The following is a 23,467-nucleotide window of genomic DNA, read 5'->3' as shown; positions in this document are numbered from 1 at the left end:
TTATAACAGTGTTCCCTAAGTGCCTGTCCATAGAGAACTCACAGGAGAAATCACCTACTTCTTCAAAAAGTCACTAAGATATTATCCCTCATTTTTGACATAGACTCGACAAAAAATGAACCATTGATTTGAAAACTCTGCTTTATATGGATTAGGTTTTTAATGAAATTTTGATTGCTTATTTAATATATCTATCTTTTATGCATAGGAGTCTATATTTGGTAGTCATTGTTTTATTTTTATTTTTATTTTATTTTATTTTATTAGGTTTGAAGCACTATTTTAAATTGTAAGGAAAGAGAAGCCAAGTATGCTGATATATATATTATACTTTAGTTACTTTGTTCAGTCAATTATGTTGATTAGAATGAAATTTCAAGCTGAAAAGTTAGAGAGAGAAGAAATGTATTCTCTTCTGGGAATTTCCATTGGCTTTGCTAACTTGTAGAGAAAAAAAATGCTCTGAACATACAGAATTTGAGAGGAAGAAAAAAAGACTGGCAGTAGCCAAAGTCCATTTTGTAACTTTACTATTTTCTTGCTTATTTGTGACAGGAAGATAATCTTAGAAAAAAGGTGAACTGGAACGTATCAAGATTTTAAATTTATAGTGTTAGAATTCCTGTCTCCTCTTCTGAGCAAAACAAATAGATGTTTTTCCACCTTATTTGAAAAGGACAATGTTTTTATGATTTTCTTTTTATGTTTGCAGTTTACCTAACCAATCATCATTTTCATTTGCAAGCATGTGACTAAGAAAGGAAACAGCAATCCCTGACAGATAAGCTATGGCTGTAAGAAATAGAGCTTGTTCTCCTGTTGAATCTAAACTATTTCAGAGTTCATCATCAGATACAATCACTCTAAATTGTGATAGAGATGGACCAGCACAATGCAACTTTCTAATCGTCTAATCATAGATGAATATAAGAAGTCTGTCTAAATCACAATAATGACCAAGCACTCCCTTTTTCATTATAACATGAGTTACTGATGTTTTCTTTTTAAATCAATTACAGTTTTAGACCTGTTCCATTTCTCCCACCAACTGCATAAAATATTATAGGAGACCCAGTTATAGAATCACCTTTGCTTCCCAACTAGCACTTATTGCAGAGCAAAACACTTTCTTCCTAAACCCTCTCTAAAATCACCTAACAGAAGCCCAAATAATATAACAGCTTCCTCTTCTTACCTTCTCACTGAGATGCTTCTTATTTCTCCATGGTAACCTGTCTTCTTTGTTGCAAGTTGCCAATAACCTCAACCTCATTTGCCAACACACATGACCCTATAATATTTAACTTGCACGGTAGTAATTTTGTACACGTATGAAACCGCATATATATGACATTCTATAAAAATGTATGACTCTTTTGCATTTCCATTATTTTATTTGTATAAATGACCTCTTTTTCAGATGTGTGTGTACATGAGACTATCAGAATGGAAACTGAAACTATAATTTCTCCTTAATTAACTTGTGTTAAACTAATACTCTAAACATGTAAACACACTCAACATATATATTTCTCAGTGTCTGTTATATGGTGGATGCTCTTATTTGTGCTTGGCAACAAATTGAGAAAATAATAGTGTTCTCACTCTTTATTTAAGGAGCTGCTATGTGCCAGATATTGCCAGGGAAAGGGGCCTTGTATAAATAGAAGCATTTAAATAACTGTGGAATAGAGGGAGAGTGTTAGTATGACGTGAGTGTTAAAACAATTTTCTATTTGTTAGAAGTTCTTGCTCTCGAGCCTGTGTTCTTTTTAATCTTGTTTTAAAATCCAGCCAATTTCCTCGTGAGCTCACTTCTTTGTTGTAGTACTTTGTGATAGGCAGTCAATAGTGTCAAAAAGCATGCAAACATGCTTTCTCTTTCTTATCACTTTCCTGGACCCCCTGCTTCTCAGTCACATGTTCTGCCTTCCAGGACACTGTAGATGACATTTTTACTAAATATTTTGCATTTGATAATATGGATCTCTAGCTTCCCAATCTGCTACCTCATTTCTATGAGTCCAATTGCTAAGCCAATGTCAAACATATTATGGTTTTTTATTACAACACCCCACTCTAAAGAACTAATTTCTCGGTTGGTTTAGTTATCGCTTGTTGCTATAAACACATTTTGATTTACCAATGATTTAAGAAAATAAGAAATTATTCATTCATATCACAGAGCAATGCTGGTACTCTAGTTGAGCAACCTTACATCTGACCACTCAGGGACTCAGAAAACTTCTTGTGATGTCACTATTCTCTCTGCCCTCAGCGTCCTCTCCACTCTCCCAGAAGATAGGGAGAAAGGCTGTGGGGGAAAGAATACTCTTAATATTGACCGCTTGGCTTGAAATAGACATAGACAACCATTCTTATATTTTATTGGCCAGGACTCAGAAAATTACTTCACTTAAGTGCAAGAGAAATTGTAAAATATGGTCTAACAGGTTATGTGATAGGAAAATGAAATAGGTTTGGGTGAACATATTACAGTCTCTGCCAAGGAACTTGAAGCATTTAATTTTTTTTATACTGATATGTTGTCATAGCTTTCCAAATCCACTGTAGCAAATGAATAGAAATAAACCTAGGGGAAACAATTTCTATGATATTTCTTTCTGAACTGTCATTTTGTTCTTTATAACTTCAATTAAAGAAGTGTCATTTGTTATGTGACTCATAAAAATTAGAGAGAACAACTGTTGTGCTTCAATTTGCATGTAAGTTCTCATTTAAAATGTTCTCTTAATATCAGCTAGCTAGTTTAGAGCATTTATTCATAGACATTAACACTTTGTACAGATTTTGAGGAGAGAGAGAGAGAGAGAGAAAGAGAGAGAGAGAGAGAGAGAGAGAGAGAGAGCGAGCACAAGCTAATTTTGCTTGTATTTCTATGACAGTTATTTTTTCTATGATTTTGGGGACATGACTTAAATTTACCTAATTTCCAATTCCTGGATTAAGGTTGATTCCTTCATTAACATTGTTAAGTAAGAGCCTCTCTGACAATCTGGATGGCAAAAATTTGAGCGCAAACTATGCAAGCTCTTCTATTTTTATAATAACTTTAGAATCATTCGTGAGAAGAGGAAACAAAAGGGCTGCTTGATGGTAGCTCTTGCTATTTTGAATATGTGGATTTGTTTTCTAAATTGGCATATAAAATTAATGTTTCAGAAGGCAGTTTTCTAGACTATTTCCTCACAACACAAGCAATAAGATACTCTTTAATTTTTTTTTTCTAAATCAAAGTGAAGGATGGCTAATATAATACATATTTAAAAGTTAGAGAGTCCTAAATAAGTTTATTTGATGACTTTTCTTTTTGATCTTACTTATGCACTGCTATTTTAATCTTATGTTTCAAAATTGTTCCCTTTGTTTAGATAAGATGGTTTAAATAGTCTGATCCTTGATCTTCAAAAAGACACATGAAGAAATAGGTTGGTGCATGGAGGAACTGAATAAAAAAATAAATTGATTCATTGATGTATGGTTTTATAATAGTTCTTTTACACAAATTAGTAGAGATAAGCATCTTTCCTCTATTGTCAACATTATTGAATATTACTGGTCCTGAAACGCCCACAGTGAGTAATTCTCAGCCAGGGACCCCAGTTCAAGGTTTCACCATGTTCTAACATCAACATTTGTGAGGAATTATTTTTTTTTCCACAATTACATTTCTTAGAATTCATAAAATGTCTATAATCATATTTCATTATTGTCTTTTAAATGTATCTTGTTGTTCAATACCATAATGTTTCAAAGAGAGGCATGTTTTATAATAGGTGATTAACTTCATCAGTTGCATTTGTTAATGTGTTTATTTTGATTTGTAGTTGTTATTGGAAAGTAATATCAGTCTCTCTGATTTATCGCATAGACAAGGCTTCATTCTCTTGATCGATTTTCTTATTTTCACTTGTTTCAAGGTGTACTCAGGTGTCTGTTTTTTCTTCTTTGGTGGATCACACTTTCTTAGTATGTTTTTCACAATAGGGCTTTTGAAAGTGTGTTGTAAGATAGTTATAAGGCAATAAACTCAAGCTTCTCCTGTAGTGTGTGTACCATTTGATCTATTGTTGATTTTTCTCTAAGTTTTCTCTCCATTTGCTACGTATTGCTTTTGTTTTTCTCAGTTAAGTCATTACATTTTGCCTTTCTTCCTTTATTTTAGTTCCTACTTTTTTTTTTGCTTGTTGTTTTATATCATTCTATGTCTTCACCTCCACCCCCAAAAATCTGTTTATGAAGTAAATCACATTCATAAATATATTTCTGAGAATTCTTAGATAATTCTAACAAGGCTTCTTTCAAACTGGTGGCATCTGACCTCTGTAATGCAGTGTTCAAAACCGAAACAATGGTTTGGTGCTATAAAGTGGTACATTTTCTTTGCTCTCAGGGATAATTTATGTATCATAAAATTAACCCTTTTTATGTTTGTAATTTTTTCTTTTTTTTTTCTTCTTTTTTTTTTCGTTTTTTCCCCTTTCTGGTGGTCCAAAGCCCGGCTGTGGACAAACAGACTGTACAGGGCAAGGGTGAGGGAGGGAAGAATGGGCCACTTGTGTTAGAATAGGTAGGTGAAGATCATGGCTATGTAGAGGGGGTAAGGATGATGGTCAAATGGGAGGAGAGAGGACACTAGAATTGGTAGCAAGGGAGTACAGAAACGTGGAGGAGGAAGGGAATGGGCTGCCTGGAGGCTGAAGAGGGTGGAAGAGCCCTGGGAGCAGACTTGGAAGCTGAGAGGAGAAGAAAAATGGAATGGGGTGTCTGGAAAAAGAGTGGGGCTACTGTGTCATGGGAAGACACAGTGGAGGAAAGAAGGATATGTTTGTAATTTAATGATTTTTTTGTAATATAGAGTTGTACAAGCATTCTTGCAATCAAATTTTAAAACATTTCTGAGACTCTAAAAATAATACTCTTGTCCATTTGTGGTCACTCTTTTTTCTTCAAGTTATAGACAACCATGAATCTACTTTCTCTCTGAATATATTTGCTTTTTATGGGCATTCCATTATAAACAAAAGCGAATAATGTGTGGTCTTTTGTCTCTGGGTCCCTCTACTTAGAATGATATTTTGAAATTCATCCATGTTGTAGTATACATCGCCACTCCATTTCCTTTTTTCCTTCCAAATAGTTTTCTATTGCATGAATATACCACATTTTTATTTAGCTATTCATCAGTTGATGGAAATTTGTTTTGTTTCTACTTTTTGCTATTATGAATAATGCTGCTATGAACATTCACATACAAGTCTTGATATGGACATATATTTTTATTTCACTGGATATCTTGGAGTAAAACTGCTGGATCATAGGGTAAATTTAAAAATTAAATTATGTTTTTAAAAAGGCTAAACTGTTTTCCAAAGTGGCTGCAAGACCGTACAATCCAACCAGCAATGTATGAAATGGAAACGTAGTTGAAGTTATTTGACAGAATAAAATCCACAGTAATGTAGTTTAAATATATTCTAAAAATTGAACATGTGTTTCTAAATGGTACTCTATATTAAAACCTTCTGAAATATTTCTAGCATATTCATTAACAAATTCATATTGAATGCATTATATGAACATTTTATATTAAGCATTTTAAATGTTATGTGAAACATTCGCATCATTTTTCAACATTAATATATCATGGGCACCATCCTATGTACTGAGTATATATAGCAGTGAACAAATGACACTGTCTCCCTCCATATATATCCCTTTGCAACATAAAGGATAACAAAATATCAAGCACATAGTCACATACTTACATTATTATTTTGATTACTATTGTTACATAACACAAAAGCCCCTAACTTAGCAAAACCATTTTATTTTGTGAGTCATAGTTTAGGATTGGTTTACATGATCAGTTCTTCTTATGATCTCTCATTCAGTTACAGTCAAATGCTGGCTGGATTGCAGTCATCTGATGGTTCTTCTGAGCCGGCCTCCATGATGACTTATTCATATGGCTGACAGCTGGGAACTGAGCTCAGCTATTGACTGGAGTACCCTATAGGTCACCTCTGTAGTACGATTTTTTTCAGGACAGTCAGGCTTCTTATGTAGTACCTGGCTTTCTGAAGAGCTAGTATCCAAGGAGAGTCAGATGGAATATGAATGACCTTTTTGAGCTTTTCTGACCTTAAAGTTATCTTGCATCACTTCAGATCCTTTCTATTGGTTACAAGTGAATCACTGAGGTCGACCCAGGTTCAACGGAAAGGAACAGAGGACCCATTGCTCCATGGAAAGAGTGTTAAAGATTTTGGAAACTCATTTTTTAAAATCGCCCCATACAGATTAAGTTAAAATGTGATAAGTGCTCTAGAGGAAACGCAAAAGGTACAAGGAAATAGTACAACAGTGAGACCTGGTGTAGACTCAGGGTCAAGGAATTCTTTTCACAGAAGGTGATCTAGAACAGTTCAAAATTATGAACAGGAATTAAAAAAGCAAAAAGCTGGAAAAAGAGTTGTCCAGTAATGTATGTAAAATCTGAAACAGGAAAGAGCTAAGCATATTGGTGGAAGGCCAATGTGGCAGAAGTGCATGGGAGAATGGCGAGCAGTGGCCTTAGTAGAGTAAAATGATGCCGGGGCCAGATCATGCAGGACTTTAAGAGACTTTAATGATCTGACCTTACATTACAAACTCAGTGTTAAATCATTCAATGGTTTTAAATACAGGATTGTTTTGTTTTCTGTAAGAAGAATAATTGGGCGTGGGTAAAGAATATAAGCAGTAAAAAACAAAAAATTAGAAATTTTGTTAATCTCTCTCCATTTCTTTCTTTTTTCTTTTACTTTTTAAAAAATCATTACTATTATTTGTTGACCTACAAAATTCACAGAATACTAGAAATGGAAGAAAAACATAGGTATACCACGACTTACTCACTCCCAAATTATAAAGATAGAAATAATAGGCCCAACAGATTAAAAGTGTTCATTGAATTTCCTACTCTCAGTTTGTGGCAGAGATTGGGAGAGCTTAAGGTTCTTGACTTCTCAAGTTCTGTGTCTCATTTGCTTTATATATGCTGCCTTGTAGCTTATTGAGTGTAGCCGATGTCAGTTTCTCAGGTTAAGAATCCTACATGGCCTGTGACCTTTACATTTGCAGGCAAGAACGCATGCAATTCAGAATTAGAATCATTATTGGCATTTTCCCTTATTTTCTAAGCTATTAATTATTTTTGTCATTGTCTCTTGTATCCAGAATGCTGAACAAATATGGCTATTAAAATGACAGAAATAATTTTACGAACCCTGAAACTAAAACATTTCAAGGTTTGTTAGAAGCAAAAGTAACAAAGAGTAGAGGGAAAATTATGATCAGAGAAGGTGGTTCCCACCAGCAAAGGCGTCAGGGAAGCATATAATACAGAAGCATTTGCAAATAATGGGCATTCCTATTTGAGGTTTATGGGCAACATAGAAGTCTCAAAGTGTAAGGAGAGTCAAGAACCTAAGAAGTCTGAACAGATATCATTTGAATAGACTATATGTTAGAACAGTTTTAGATTTACAGAAAAAGTGAGAACATATTATAGAAGTACCATTTACTCTATTTGCCCTATTCTTAACATCCCATATTAGTTTTGCATTTGTTAAAACAATAAACCAATATTTATGCATTATTATGAATTAAAGTTGACCCTTTATTTGATTTCTTTAATATTTGCCTAATGTCCTTTTCCTGTTCCAGGATCCCATCCAGAACATCACTGCATAAAATTATCATAACTCCTGAGGAGCCTCTTGGCTATGATGTTTTTTAGACTTTTCTTGTTTTGAGTGACCTTGACAGTTTTTTTTTTTTTAATTACTAAATTTATTGCAGCGACATTGGTTAATAAAATTCCATAGGTTAAGAGTGTATAATTCAATGACACACCACCCAAAGTCAAATCCCCTGTCACCATATATTCGACCCCCTTTACCTTTATCTACCTCCTCCACCCCTCTTTCCCTCTGGTAATCACTAAACTGTTGTCTGTGCCTGTGGTTTTTTGTTTGTTTGTTTTGATCATTTTTTGGTTTTAGTTTTATATCCCACATATGAGTGAAATCGTATGGTTCTCACCTTTTTCTATCAGACTTATTTCACTTAGCATAATAATCTCAAGATCTAGCCATGTGGTCGCAACTGGCAGTATTTTATCTTGTCTTATGGTTGAGTAATATACCACTTCTTTATCTAATCATCAAAAGGCACTTGGGTTGTTTACATGCCTTGGCCACTGTGAATAATGTTGCAGTGAACATTGGGGCACATATATCTTTACAAATAGATGATTTCAAATTTTGGGGGTAGATACCCGTAAGAGGGATTGCTGGGTCACGTGGTAATTCTATTCTTAATTTTCTAAGGAATCTCCATACTGTTTTCCATAGTGTACCAATTGACATTCTTACTGGCAGAATATGAGGATTCCTTTTTCCCACACCCTCTCCAGCACTTGTTATTACTTATCTTGTTGATGATAGCCATTCTAACAGTTGTGAGGTAGCATCTCATTATGGTTTTGATTTGTGTTCCTTAATAACTAGTGAGGCTGAGCCTCTTTTCATATATATGTTGGCCCTTTGTCTTTTTGGGAGAAGTGTCTCTTCAGGTATTCTGCCCTTTTTATAATTGGATTGTTTGATTTTTTGTTGTTGAGTTGTATGAGTTCTTAATATATTTTGGATATTAGGCCCTCATCAAAGGTGTTGTTTGCAAATATCTTCTCACATTCGGATGGTTGCCTATTTGTCTTGTTGATGGTTTCTTTTGCTGTTCAGAAGGTTTTTAGTTTGGTATAGTCCCATTCATTTATTTTTACTTCTACTTCCCTTGCCTTTGAGGTCAAATTCATAAAATCCTCTCTAAGTCCAAGGCCCATGAGTTTAGTACCTATGTTTTCTTCTATGTAGTATGTTGTTTCAAGTTTTATATTTAGGTTTTTGATCAATTTTTATTGATTTTGTTGTATGGTCACAGCAGTCTTAGTTGCTTCCTGGTTTTGATGATTTTAAATAAATGCTGCTATGTGCACATGCAAGTTTTTATAAACAGGTTTTCAAATTAATGGAGGAAATATCTAGGAAGGTGGTTATCTGGATCTTATAATAAGACTATATTTAGCTCTGTAGTAAACTACCAAACTATCTCCCAAAGTGACTTTATCATTTCGTATTACCACAAACAGAGGGTTTCTCTTATATCCTCACCAAAATTTGGTTCATCTTTTTTTTTTAGCCTTTTAGTAGTCAAAGAGTGGTAATCATTGCTCTTTTAATTTGCAATTCTCAAATGAAATAATGTTGAGTATCTGTATCCTTTATTGTTTATTTTCTATTTCCATACCATCTGTGGTGAAATGACTAGTCAGATCTTTTGGCCATTTTTATTTGACTTGTTTATTTCTCCAATTTTGCTGTTTTTCAGTAGTGTGTTAATAATTCTAGGTCTTTTGCCTTTCCACATAAATTTTAGAATATGTTTGTTGATAATTCCATAATTTTTTGATTGCAATTATGATGAATGTATACATAAAGTTGGGTAGAATCGACATTTTAAAAGTATTTAGTCTCCCAATTCATAAGCAGACTATCTCTCCATTTATTTAGATCTTTTATTTCTTTCATCAGAGTTTGTGAATTTCTGCATATAAATCCTGTACACATTTTTGTTAGATTTATATTTAAGCATTTTGTTATCAAAGTATTTCTCATTCACTTTCGAAGGGTATTTTCATTAAGTATAGAATTGTAGGGTTCTATTCTTTTTCAACATTCTAAATATTTCATTCTATTGTCCTTGCTTTCATGGTTTCTGATGAGAAGTGTGATGTAATTATTTTCCTTATTCTTCTATAGGCAAAGCTTAGTTTTCTTTGTCTTTGGTTTTCTGAAATTGGAATATGATATGACTAAGTGCATTTTTTTTTTCAGTATATATACCGGTTGCTGTTCTCTGATATTCCTGGACTAATGGTATTGTGCATGTCAACACTTTTGGAAAATTCTTAACCTTTATTACTTCAAATATTTATTTTGCTCTCCTATCTCTTATCCTTTGGGTATTTCTATTATGAATGTTATACCTTTTAAAGTTGTTCCATATTTCTTGGACATTCTGTTCTTTTTCTTTTTTTTTCTTCTTTTTCTTTCTTTTTTTTCCCCTCATTCTTATTTCTCATTTAATTTAGTTTGGGAAGTTTCTATTGACATATTTTTTAGGTCACTCATTCTTTCCTCAGCTATTTTCTGTCTGGTGATAAGTCCATCAAAGGTATGCTTCAGTTCTGTTACATTGGTTTTAATTTCTAATATTTCCTTTTTATCCTATCAAAGTCTCCATTTCTATGTTTATATTATACAAACTTTTTTACATGTTGTCTACTTATCCCATTAGAATTATACCTGAGTCTGGGTCTGATGTTTGCTTTGTCTTTTCAAAGTGTTTTTTTTTTTTCTGGCTTTTTATCATGCTTTGAGTATGTATCTGTTGTTGTTTTTGAAAGCCAGACATGATGTGTTGAGAAATAGGAATTGGGGTACAAGACCTGTAGTGTAAGGTTTTATGTTAATTTGGCTAGGAGTTTTACTTAGTTTAATGTTTGCTGCACGAATAGTTGCCAGAGACTTCAAGTATTCATTGTTCTTGTTTTGTCTCTCCTGTTGTCTTTTGATTTCCCTAAAACTTTTTCCTTAAATAAGTCTACAATTTCCAGTTCTTTCAGTTGATAGCCAGTTTTTACAGTGATGCCCTATTTATATGGTGGTAAAGTATGGTGAACTGGAAGCAAGCTATAATATGATCATTAAATATTAGTCATTTAGTTGACTTTTGTACATGGGCTATGACAATCGCAAATGTTTTTTTAGCTCTACCCATCCTCTTATATGATAAAGGAAAGTTAAAATTTGTTAGAATTTTGTAAATGTTCTTCCCCATGGCAAAATAAGGCTTTGATAAAGTCTTTCACTTGGATAGTATGCCTTTGTTATGGAAAATGCTCTAGGAATATGAGTAAATTGGTCATTTCTCCCTCTCCTTGACAAAATCCTGAAGGGATTTTTCTTGATGCTTCACCTTGAGACTATTGCGCAGATCCTGAAAGTAAAACTCCTGAGAGTAAGGCATCTCGTAATACTATGGTCATCACTAGGAATTTCTCACTCTCACTCTAGTCCAACTCAGCCTCCGGAAATTCCTCACGATTACTATTTCTTCCTACAATTTTATGCCTCCAGTGTCTTATGCTCCTCTATGCCAGGCTCTGCTCTGATTCTCTATAATTATCTGTCTTGCCAGATTTCCATGTCGTTGTTTGCCCTGGAACCTTAAATCTCTAATGAGTCCAAGAAAAGGCACTGATTTTCAAAATTTTCAGCTTTTTTCTTACTGTACAAATAGGACTGATGACTTCCAAGTCCTTTCCATGTTGGAGCTGATATCAGAAGTCTCAAATGAAAATTTAAAACTAAATATTTGTTATGGCATATACCATACACATCTTCCCAATCTTATTTAAAACTATTTCATGGTTACTATTTTTTGAGGCAGAGACAAAAATTATCAAAGGTTCTGCATGAATAGGTCTAACTATACCATCTCATCTTGCATCACTCAACAATATGGCCACATGGATGATTCTCATTCACATCATATGTCCATGACTCAGGGTTTTTGGAAGTGCTGGCTTCTCATCTTCCTGGAATATTCTTTGGTTCTCTCTCTTTTTCTCTCACACACACAGTTGATAGTACTTTTATACTGTTTCCAGTCCTAAGCTAAGAACTTGGCACAGAATAGGTGTTCCATTTTTATATAATGACTAAACGAAAGACAGGTACGACATGCAGTATTTATAAGATGCACAATTGCATAAATTGCCTTTTTTTTTTCTTTTTCATCTTTAAGACAGTTAACAGTATGTTGTCTTTAGCAGGTTTTTAAAATATATTTATTGAATAAATAATCTTATTGTTTACTTACATATCAAATTTGTATTGATTGCCTTCTCTGAGCCAAGCATTATAATAAAAGTTTTAATCTTCATTAATTCATTTATTATTCATGCAATATTAACAGGTAGTAACTACATTTTACAGAAACTAAAACTGGGGTCAAGAGGTTAAATAAATTGCTAAAGGTAACAGTGCTATTAAAACAGTAATGGAATTTTGCTGAGTACTGGCATTTTATTGAGTACTGGCTGACTTGTACTATTGAAAGTCTTGTGTATGTCAACCTCCCCTACTACATGTGAAAACCATCAGATTAAGAATTAGGCCTTATATATATTTGTATCTATAACTTTCTCTAAGCAAGTACAATTTAATAGTATTATCCTCAAACATGTGTCACAAATGTTTCCAATTTTTGTTGCAATGTTAAATTCTGTAGATATTTATTGAGCCCGTATTATGTGTCAGACATTTATCCAGCACCAAGAAAACAGCAGTAACTAAAATAAATATAGTCCCTATTCTCATGGATCCTATAATCATTAAACAGAGGCAAAAATCAAATTCTTATACAAACCGCCCCCCCCAAAAAAAACCCACATGCTTATTTTACAAAAATAATGAAAAACACTATAAGTAGAATGATCACTTAAAGATGAAAACATCAATGTCAAATAATTTAGAATATCAATTGTTTAATGTATTGCTATTTTTAAATTTTAACTCTTTTCATTTTTATGAACCTAACAAGATACTGTCAATAATAAAACAACTAACATTAGTAGGAACTAGCTTAGTTGTGCTGGGGGATCTTTGAGATGTTTCTGAAATAAACCAGTCAGCAATTTAATTAGCAGCAAAGTCCATGAGGTTTTCAAAGTCACAGATATCTGAGGCAGACACCACATCTCCCTTTGCCATTTCAAAAGTTAAATTTAAGTTGGCTTAGACTTTATGTATTTGCATTTTTGTAAACTCTGCGATGAGAAGGTAGAGGCCAGAATGACTGATTACTTACCAACACAGTCCGAAACCCTTTAGCCAAAGCTCCAATTGTCTGAGAGCAACCTAGAAAATAAAAAGTAAAGACAAAACAGGTTTACAGGCATTGGGGGAATTCTTTTATATTCTTGAAATCAGGAGACTTCACACAGGAGAGTTATTTGACCTCTCAAACGCATCTCAAAACTGCACATTTCACACAAATGTGTATAAAACACAGAAACAACTTCTCCCCAAGGTACGACAGGAAGTGAGGATTTAAGTAGATTTTTTCTTGAGTCCTGTATTCTATATGAAATGCTAAGGACGATTTCAATTGTTCAAACCTTCACAGGCTCAGTTCAGCAGAATCTAAATCCCTGTGAAATTAATAAATGGCTAGAGAAGAGAGGTAGATGGGGTACAAAAAAGGTAGCAGTCTGGCAATTATAGCCTGAATGATTAACTGGGTTAGTAAATGAAGTAAAATAAAATTTTATATGCACGTGTGAGAGATGGAATTCAATCATTGAATTTAAGATCTCTACAGTAAATTGAAATTAGGAAGAAATATAAAGAATTAAGATATTTAGCATGTTTACATAATTTACTCTATTAATTTAGTACATGGAATTTCTGTAAATTTATTTCATGACAATTGTCATGAGAAATTCATGTAGCTATTATCATATAACTATTATATAATTTCCAGTAGCTATTATCTTCTCCTTTGGCAAAGACTCTATACATAATATTGAGAGAACTTATCTACCTCTCCAGCTATTCTACTGTTCACAATTCTACCAAGTGTGCAAGTTTTTACACATTTCATCAAACTAAATGAGATCCTCGAAAACAGATTGTACAGGATAGCTTTAGCTCTTTTTCTCTCTTACTATTTCTATTTCCCTTTTCTTTTTCACTCATATTAATTTTTCTAAATTGTAAGAGAATCTTATTGGTAAGATGCAAGTGAGACTAATATTCTGAGCACTTAGTGATTCCTTGAAGATTTCTTATTAATTTTGAAAATGTTTTAAAGATGTCAAATTACGAAAGCATTATTCAACAAATGATTACTGTAGGTCATCCATTAATTTATTTACTCTTTTATTTCAACAATCATTTATTATCTACCATATTCCAAGAACTCTACTAGGTAGAAGGCATTATTTTTTTCATTAATTCTATAAATAGCAATTAGTTACTCATAAAAGAGTCTAAAATATGTTTCTTAAACATTCTTAATAATACATTTTTAGTACTTTATACTGGAGAATTATGGTAGTTTTCATCTTAAAATTCATCTTAGTATATTGATATTTGGGAAGTAATTCAAAGAAGAATTGACTAATATAATTTAATGCAGAGAAAATCATATTTGTGTCAATAAAACCAGATCAATTATTGATTATTTGCCTAATCACATTATATTTCTCTATTCTACTTAGGATCTTATATGTTTATATAAATTATTTCTCTTTGCTCTACTTACACAAAATATTCCCCCATATCATGATTTAAAAGACTATTTGGTATAAGAGAGGTCACGTAGTTTAGTTGGAAATAGAACTGAACTTATTTCCAACATCAGGCCCTGATCCAAATCTACTCCTTTCCATTACCTCAACTTTCTAGTTAAACTTAGGGACAAAATCTATGACATTTCTTATAGTTTCCTTTGGAACTAAACTTCCATAACTTTAATGAAATCTAAATTCAATAGTATTCTGGCATTAAATATTCACTATCACACTCAAATATATGTTATTATGGATTCACAGGGAGTTTCAGTGAATTTAATCTTCAATAATCTTCTATCTTAGTCTCTAAAATAAAAGCAATTATAATTGAAAATGTGTAATCATTGAAGCTTTTAAGATTCACTTGTAGCAAACTGAAACACTCATCCCTTTCTTTAATAAGCAAACATAGTTAATAGACTCTGATGCCACATGCACATGCAAAGAAAAGAGTACATATTTCAAGTCATACTTTGATAAATACTGTATAAATACTCAACAATCAAATGCTCAAAGGAAGCATTATGGCTCAGAAATTGGAGAATATAAGGAAATTTCCACTACTTCAGAAGTTCTTTAAATACTACACTAAAGCATGTTTTTCACATTTGTTTTAATTATGTCATGCCCTAGTTTTCTTGAACCAAACTAAATGATTTTACCTGGCATTTATAAAGTATTTACAGGTTTTACAGTACTTTTATTCACATACTCTTAATTTGCTTTTCATGATTTGAAGTGGTGAACGATCATAGTAATCCACATTTCTTCAGCAGCTAAATGTTTTAGTTATATATGTTTAGTCCATTTATAGTCATGAAACTTATGGTGAAGGTAACAATGTTATAATTGTTTCACTGATGAGGAAACGGATGTTGAAGAGTTAAATCCCTTGTTTACAATGATGCAATTAGTAGCAGGTAGAACCAAGAATGAAACCCACCTCTGCTCTGTGCTTAACAATCCTATTACATTGCCTGCAGGAAGGCAATTATTTGTATGAAATAATACAGGACAAAGTGAGCTGTAATTCCTGTTACCAAAGAATTTTAAAACACTGTTTACAATTGAGGCTATGGAGATTTATAAGTCTGAGGATCACACAGAACATTTCTGTTGGATTGGTTTTAATTTCTTCTGATTCAAAGACCATAACTATAGCTAGTGTACCATATTTGTTTTTGCCATAGCTCAAAAAAAAAAAAAAATTAAAAGGTAAGGATCTCAAACCTCACTTAATAATCCTCCAATATTTCCCATCCCTTCTGCCTAATATACTGGCTGATACTCTTCACAAGCTGGATACTTTCGTCTAAATATTACTCTCAGGTATGCTTGCCTACCTGTTCCATTAACCAAACCAGCTTTCAAGCCAGGTTTTGTCAGAGACTAGTGTTTGTACTTTATACATACATACATACATACATACACATACATACATATGTAAATAAATAAATAAATTCCAATTCATATGCAGAAAACATAGCTATCCTAATTTAAATGTCTATTGTTTCATCCTATCACTTACAATAGAATAGAATGATTGGAATATCAAGTTGGTCCATTGATAGAAACTGTAATAATTTTTATAAAATAAACTGAAAATCACATGAAAACCTAGGCTTCCATGGTTGACTTAACCCTATAAGTACTTGCAGTTTCAGAAACTAAACTCACCATCTAAATATCAGTTCCAGAATATTTGTTTTATTCACTGCTATTCCACCAATCATTAGTGCAGAACAATGCTTGCCATAGAGCAAGTGCCTAATAAATATTTATTGAATGAATGGTGTATTTTAAACAGCCCTCACTTTCATCATCTATTTCTCCATTTCAAAAAAGTAGTATAAAACCCCCCAAAAGATGCATTTACTTGTCCCGCAGAAGCCTCTTTACAAGTCCTTCGATATAAATCTGAAATTCTTAAACTATCTTAATTACAGATGGATAATGATGTATCTATTTCCTAAAATAACTATAATAGGGTTCAGCTCTTATTGCATTAGGTTTTCAGCTTTGGAAGTATACACACAATTTCTGATGGCAGAAAAGGTTCTGCTTGCTTGAGTCAGCTCTATAGTTTCAAGAGGCTCTTCTATATGATTTCTATACTGAAGAACTAAGAAAACTGTGTGAATGAGTTTTGCTAATTTGCTATGATTTCAGGGTTAAGTAAGTGATTGTTTTCTATATTATGCTAGTAGAGTCTACTCCTAGATCAGTTTTAGATGGTTCTGGAGAAAAGAGATTGCTAAGGTAACCAAGAACATTGAAAAATGATTCATAGAAGAGAGGTGTGATTTAATTTCCATTTAATGAGGGTCTGTGTAATTTAAAATTTTCTATTGTGACTGTGCTCTTTAAGTCTTAAGTTATATCTATCTATCTATCTATCTATCTATCTATCTATCTATCTAATGAAAAAATAGCTTTCTTTCTTCACCAGAATAATTATATTTGCTAATGCAACATTAGCCACTTCAACAAACTAACCTCTAAATGTCTCAAAATAGAGAAGCTTATTTTTTGTTCCCATAAATCCAGCAATAGAGATTGTTCCTGCTTTGTTGTAAGCCATTCTCTAAGTCAGGATTCAGAAGCACAAGTTTATTTTATATAAAGCTTCCAAAATGGCCATGTTCATCAACATTAAGGCAATAAAAAAACACGAGGAATTAGGTACAAGATTTTTTTAATGAGCCCAGTCTCCCGACTTGAATAAGGTACACTATTTCTGCTCACATTCCATTGGCTAACATTTAGACATATAGCTATAGCTAACATCAAAGCCCTGCTGTATTTTCAGAAAGAAAACCAAATTATTTTGTATAAATGTAAACCAATTTATAAAGAATGCTTATTTTCTAACACTTGATTCTGATATTTTTCACTTTTTGCATAATCTCGCCTGACTGCTTATCTTCCAAACTTCTTCTCTTTCCCATCCTCTGGCTCTCTCTCTAAATTTTTTTTCAATTAGTTTATTCATCGAGACAAGTAACAAGTATTTTGCCACCAAATTTCCACCAAATCAGTGGCAGCCTCACAATTTTTATGTAAGAATGAAAGGGGGAATCAGTTTAGTTGGAAGAGAGACCTATGGATTTTCTGAAATCTCAAACACTCTATTTAATTATGTTAGATTACACTTGTGTTTGAAGTGGGTTGGAGAAATGAAGTGAATTGGAAGAATGATGATAGCTTTGAGGATTAAAAATTGTGCAATTTTTTCTTTAGTTTCTTAGTGAGATATGGTGTGAGGATGACTAGCTTCTATACCATTTTAGCCGCATACTAGTTTTCATAGACTCATTGTAGAAAGGTTTTCTTTATTTGGGGATCATTGAGCCATATTACTCTTTACTACTGTCAGTATTTGGCATATATTTGAAATCTAGAATATTGAATATGAAATACATTGATCTATTTATTGCTTCTATGTGCAAATCACAGGCAGCAAAGTCTGCTCACTTTATTTCAGGGAAGATGCCAGGGATTCGCCAAGCTTCTAAGCAAGTGTTGATTTTAGTAAGGTTTATATAAAAGAAAAGTATTCTATCTTTATTTTTTAATGTGCTAATAAAAAGATCAATACCCAACTAACCAGGATTTGGAATGCCTTTCAGAAAGATGTCTGGTTAAAAAAAAAAAAGGCCATCACTAATTATGATGATATTCTAAACATTGGAAAAGACATTTAATAGTTTTATATGCATCAAATATTCCATGAATCAAACACACTATCTCTATTTTATAGGCACTAAGGATTTTAAGATTACAGTGACTGGCTTAATAGTGACAAAGGGTATATTGATATATCAACTAGTTATTTCACCGAATAAAAAAAAAAAAGATCAAATATGAGCTTCATTTTTTTGAATATATAGTTAGAAACTGGTATGTAACAAAGGAATAACTCGTAGTATTCTAAGACATTATTTTAGACACCAGGGCGAATACAGGGAAATATGTAAAATTATTTATTTCTTGAAATATCTTCAATGTAGTTATAAATATATGTCATATACACCAGAAGACAAACAAACAATAATAGCACAGTTAAACTAATGAGGTATTCTAAAAGCCCAATTCATTAAATGGTTTGTCCAAAGAATGGTAATACATTAGTCAATTTGGAATGATCAGAAAAGCCTTTAGATAATAATAAAAAGATATTGACTAAGTCTCAAAGGATAAGTAGGATATTAGTCATGGTTCTCTATAGAAACCGAACTGACAGGATTTATATATTGAAAGAGATTTATTATAAGGAACTGACTCATGCAATTATGGAGGCTGAGACGTCCTATAATCTGCTGTCTGCAAGCTAGAGACTCGAGAGCTGGTGGTATTATTCTTTCTAAATTCGAAGGCCTGAAAATCAGGAACACCAAGGGCAGGTGAAGATTGATATCTCAGCTCAAGTAATCAGTAAGAAAGGGGAAAATTCCTCTTTCCTCTTCCTTTTGTTTTATTTAGGCTCTCAATGGTTTGAATGATGCCCACCCACTTGGGGAGAGAGGGCTATCTGCTTTACCGAGCTCACAGATTCAAATACTAATCTCATTTGGAAACACTCTCACAGACACACTCAGAAATAATGTTTAATCTGGGCACCCTATATAGTCAGTCAAAAAATTAAGCATTCCAACTAGTGATTGGCTTAGCAGAGTGAACAGAGATGCATGTATCTTAGATGAGAAGTAAAATTTGAGTAAAAAGGCAGCTCTGTGAAGGAATAAGTTTAGAAGATGTATTATTCTGATTGCTTTGGTTAAAAATGACAAACAATAAACTTAAATTAATGGAAGCAAAACGGAAAATTGCTTCATATAATTAAAAATTCTGAAGCACTGCTGAATCCAAGAGTCAAATATACTCAGGGGCCTGTCTATATTTCCATTTCTGGGCTCTGATTCTTTCTAACTTAATTCTCAGATAGATTCTGTCTAAATAGCAGAAAATATGACTGTTGTCAGTCCCAGATCTGGATTTTCCCTATAGATCTTCTCTAGTATATAAAACTTTAGAAAACACATGTATTAATCATATTCTACATAAAAATTTAGCTGCATAAGACAAAAAATATTCACAGTTTCTATAGATCAGGAATTTGAGAGCACATCTTAGATAGGCACCTCTGGTTCAATTCTCTCACAAGGCTGCAATCACGGTGTCAGCAAGGACTAACGTCTCAAGGTTTCCATTATGGAGAATATACATCCAAGCTCACTCACAGGCTTTTCGCATGCCATAGTCCTTGTTTACAATCTTGGCCTGAAACTATAGTCCCTTACAACATGGTTCTCTCCATAGGGTTACTCACAACATGGTAGCTTGCTTTCTCCAGAGTGAGGAGAGAGGAGAGAGCAGAGAGGAGAGAGCAAGACAGAAATCATAGTTCTTTTGTAACAATTTTGGAGGTAACAGGCCATCACTTCTACCCTATTCTAGTCATTAAAAACTAGTCAGTAAAACCAGGGCAGAGGATGACACAAGGTGTGAATACCTGGGGATCACTGGGGATTATTTTAGAGACTGCTTAACACAATCATTGAAATAGTCATTGTGATCTAAAAGATAAAATAGTCTGGCATGGACCAGATTATGAGCTTATTCTTCAAGTCATGTGCGGTGAGTGATCTACATGAATCACATGGGAAAGGTTCTTTATCAAAAAGAGGGTCGATTTTACCAGAAGATGAAAGGGATTTACTGAGAGGCAAAAGCAACTGATTTTGACTTCATGGGACACTGAATTGATGGACTGTCTTGCTGGGGTACAGTGACTATTTCTGGGAAACTTGGGCAATTAGAGAGGAAATTTGTGTTGCAATGATGTTGATTTTTTTTATCTCTTAATTAATCAAGTTTTGTTTCTGTTTGTCTGGCTGCTGTGTTTGAAAGAGAATAATGATGCTATGAAAACAAGATTGATTTGACAGAGGAAGCAGAATAGATTTTAACAAGAAGCAAGTGAAAGCATTTGAGTTAGAGCTATTGCAGGGACCTAAGTGTGAGAAAATACACACCCTATGAGGCTTATTGACCATGAAAATAAAACTTTAGAGACATATATGAGATATTATGGAGGAAGAACTGACATAACTTTTTAAAGATTTGATAAAAGAGTTGGAGAGATAAAACATATTAGAAGAGGAAATTCAAGAAATGCTCAATCGGAAAACCAAGTTTCCCCTATCAAAGCATAGAAGATTTAAAAAAAAAAATTTTTTTCCTCATTATTTCTCTCCTGACTCTGAATTTTCCACAACACATGAAGGTTCTGTAGTTTCATAAATTCATCCTATTTTCATTTTTACTTCTAGTGTATTATTCTAAGATTCTTCTACTACATTAGCTTCTCCTTCGCATACAGGGCTTCCCTAGCACCTCCTCTTATATGCAAAGATTTTGTGACTAGGAGTCTTGAAGTACTATGTCAGACTTAGATACAAAAGGATTGCAAAGTCAGGAAATTTGAGTGACATTATAAACAAATGTCAAGACAAATATCTCAACCTTCCTTTTTTTTTTTTTTTAATGTAGATTATGCTGACAAAAGAGTGAAACCTAAAGGAGAATAAACAAATATATTATTTTACTGATTCAAAAATATTTATAGAATGCCTACCATATGCCAAGCTGTATGCTAGGTGCTGGGGGTAAAATTGAGAGCAAAACCCCATGCCATTTTGGAACTTCCAGTCTGGTGCTGAAGGAGGATAATGCTTACATATAACAAATAACCAAAATAAATATAAAATGATAATACCGATAATTGTGAGAAGAGCATAAGATTGTGAAACTTGGCATTGAAGAGAAATGAAGAAAGTTTCTTTGAGAAGTACTTCATTTCTAAAACTAAATGATTGTAGAGACTTAAGTAGGCTAAGAAGGAGAGGTAGAGCCTTCTGATAACATAATTAACAGGTGTACAGTTTTACGGTTAAAGAGAATATGGTGTGGTAGAACAACCAAAAGATGGCCAGTAGCGCAGAAGTACAAAGAGTAAGGTGCAATGCAAGATTCATCTGAAGAAGCAGAAAGAGGACAAAATATGATTGAAATTTGTAGTTCATATAAAGGATCTTGGTCTGTTGGGAAAATTTCCCAAGGTATATTGGAACCAACCTCCAGAGAAAGATGAGGCCACGAGACTGAAATAAGAGTCTTGCAACTCCAGGATTAACAGGGTTTATGGACAGAAGTAGATTCTTAGGGTGCAGCAAGATGGTATCTCTGCACACCAGAAAGGGGCTTAGGTGCCACGGGCTTGATATATATAGGCTACGGGAACACAGCTGGCTTGTAGCCAAGTTGCATGTACTTGCTAAAAGCTGTATATTCCAAAGCAGTAAACACCTTAAGAACATTCCTTTCAGGTGATATGGTCCCACCTCTCCTGGGACAAATAGGCAGTCACTGAGAGTAAATTACTTCTTAAAATGGTGTTGGTCATGTCGAGCACCAGAAACTGTTTTGTCTAACAGGTCTTTAACCAAAAATGAAATGAGAAGTATTGAAGTAGTTCGAGGTGTGATATCTTAAAACAGCTACTGGCTAAAGAGTAGAGAATGGATGGGGAAAGGCAAATACAAATAGAGAGTTCTATTTTCTATAAGTGGAGGACAGCTGGACTAGCAAAGCCAGCCTCTGGTTATAAACACTGTGTAATATACTTTGCATAATGTATATCTACAGCAATGACAAAAATGCAATACATATCTGTATTTGTCAAATAAAAGATAGTGCTCAGATTCCATTAATGAAGTGGGCTCTAAAAAAATACTTTTGAAAAAGACGCTGGATTTGCTCTAGGTGTTAGAGTGGTAATTCTTGGTCAGTTCCATCAAATACACACACACACACACACACACACACACACGTAGATATATATACACACATATGTATATATAAATAATATACACATATATATGTAAATATATATTTATGTGAATAATATATATGTGAATAATATATGTAAATAATATATATTATATATTATATATAAAGGAGGATATTATAGGTTATTATGTATGAATTGATCTTATAAGAGCCAATATCATCAATGTAAGAAGACATTAGAAAATTTTCATCTCTTGGACCAGAAAGATGACAAAGCATATGTTCTGGAGACCCCAGGTTAAACAAAAGGAGAATAAAAGCCCAGAAGACTCAAAATTAAGAGCTGGACCTAGAGTGGTTTTGAGCTTCATTTAAAAAAAAAAAATTTTATAATTCAGAAATATACAAATGGAAACTAATTTAAATATTATCTGGACTAGTGATATCCCAGTGCACTGCATAAAAGCAAAAAGAAAGCATTGATGGTATGGAAATAAATTCTCTAAGAAGGCCATGTGTACATGAAAGTCTTACACAAAGAAGGGAGTCCTTTTACAAAGAAGTTCAGATTTAAAAAATATATTAATTTATTTGTTATTTATTTATTTATTTATTTTAGGTGAGGCAACCCTTCATTGACCTCACAGATTGCAAGGACCTTGTCAGTTTACAATCTCTTACTTTTTAATTTTTTACGCCTACAGCATGTGGTCTTCCTAGGTGGTCTCCCATCCAAGTACTAACCAGGCCCAACACTGCTTAGCTTTTGAGATCAGATAGGATCAGGCTTGTTCAGGGTAGCATGGCCATAGACTTAAAAAATAAATTAAGAAGTAAATGATGCAATCTACTACAAGCAAGAGTCAACTTTGTAAAACCTGGCATTATGGTCATCACTGATGTTGCTAGTTCACTCCACTATGAATGCAACTGATGTTTCTGATCTCCTGCAATGATGTCAACATCTCATTGAGACTTTTAATAAAGAAGAATTGTAGTTGTAACACTCTTGCCCTATGATTTGGACATATTTTTATAGGTTCTTATTCACAGGAAAATCTAAGATATAGACGCAATTCTATCCTTGTAAATATACTGCCCAACTGATCCTGATCCATTGTCCTTGAA

General features: G+C 33.3%; 1 pseudogene; it reads right to left on the bottom strand.

Moving 5' to 3' along the window:
• Nucleotides 1–23,034: 23,034 nt before the first annotated feature.
• Nucleotides 23,035–23,153, bottom strand: LOC118604793 (annotated as a pseudogene).
• Between the last annotated feature and the right edge of the window lie 314 nt (nt 23,154–23,467).

The sequence above is a fragment of the Rousettus aegyptiacus genome, unplaced genomic scaffold (assembly GCF_014176215.1).
Source record: "Rousettus aegyptiacus isolate mRouAeg1 unplaced genomic scaffold, mRouAeg1.p scaffold_m13_p_6, whole genome shotgun sequence".
Classification (NCBI taxonomy): Eukaryota; Metazoa; Chordata; class Mammalia; order Chiroptera; family Pteropodidae; genus Rousettus; species Rousettus aegyptiacus.
Note: the sequence above shows the minus strand (reverse complement) of the source record. Positions and strands in the feature narration are given on the sequence as shown.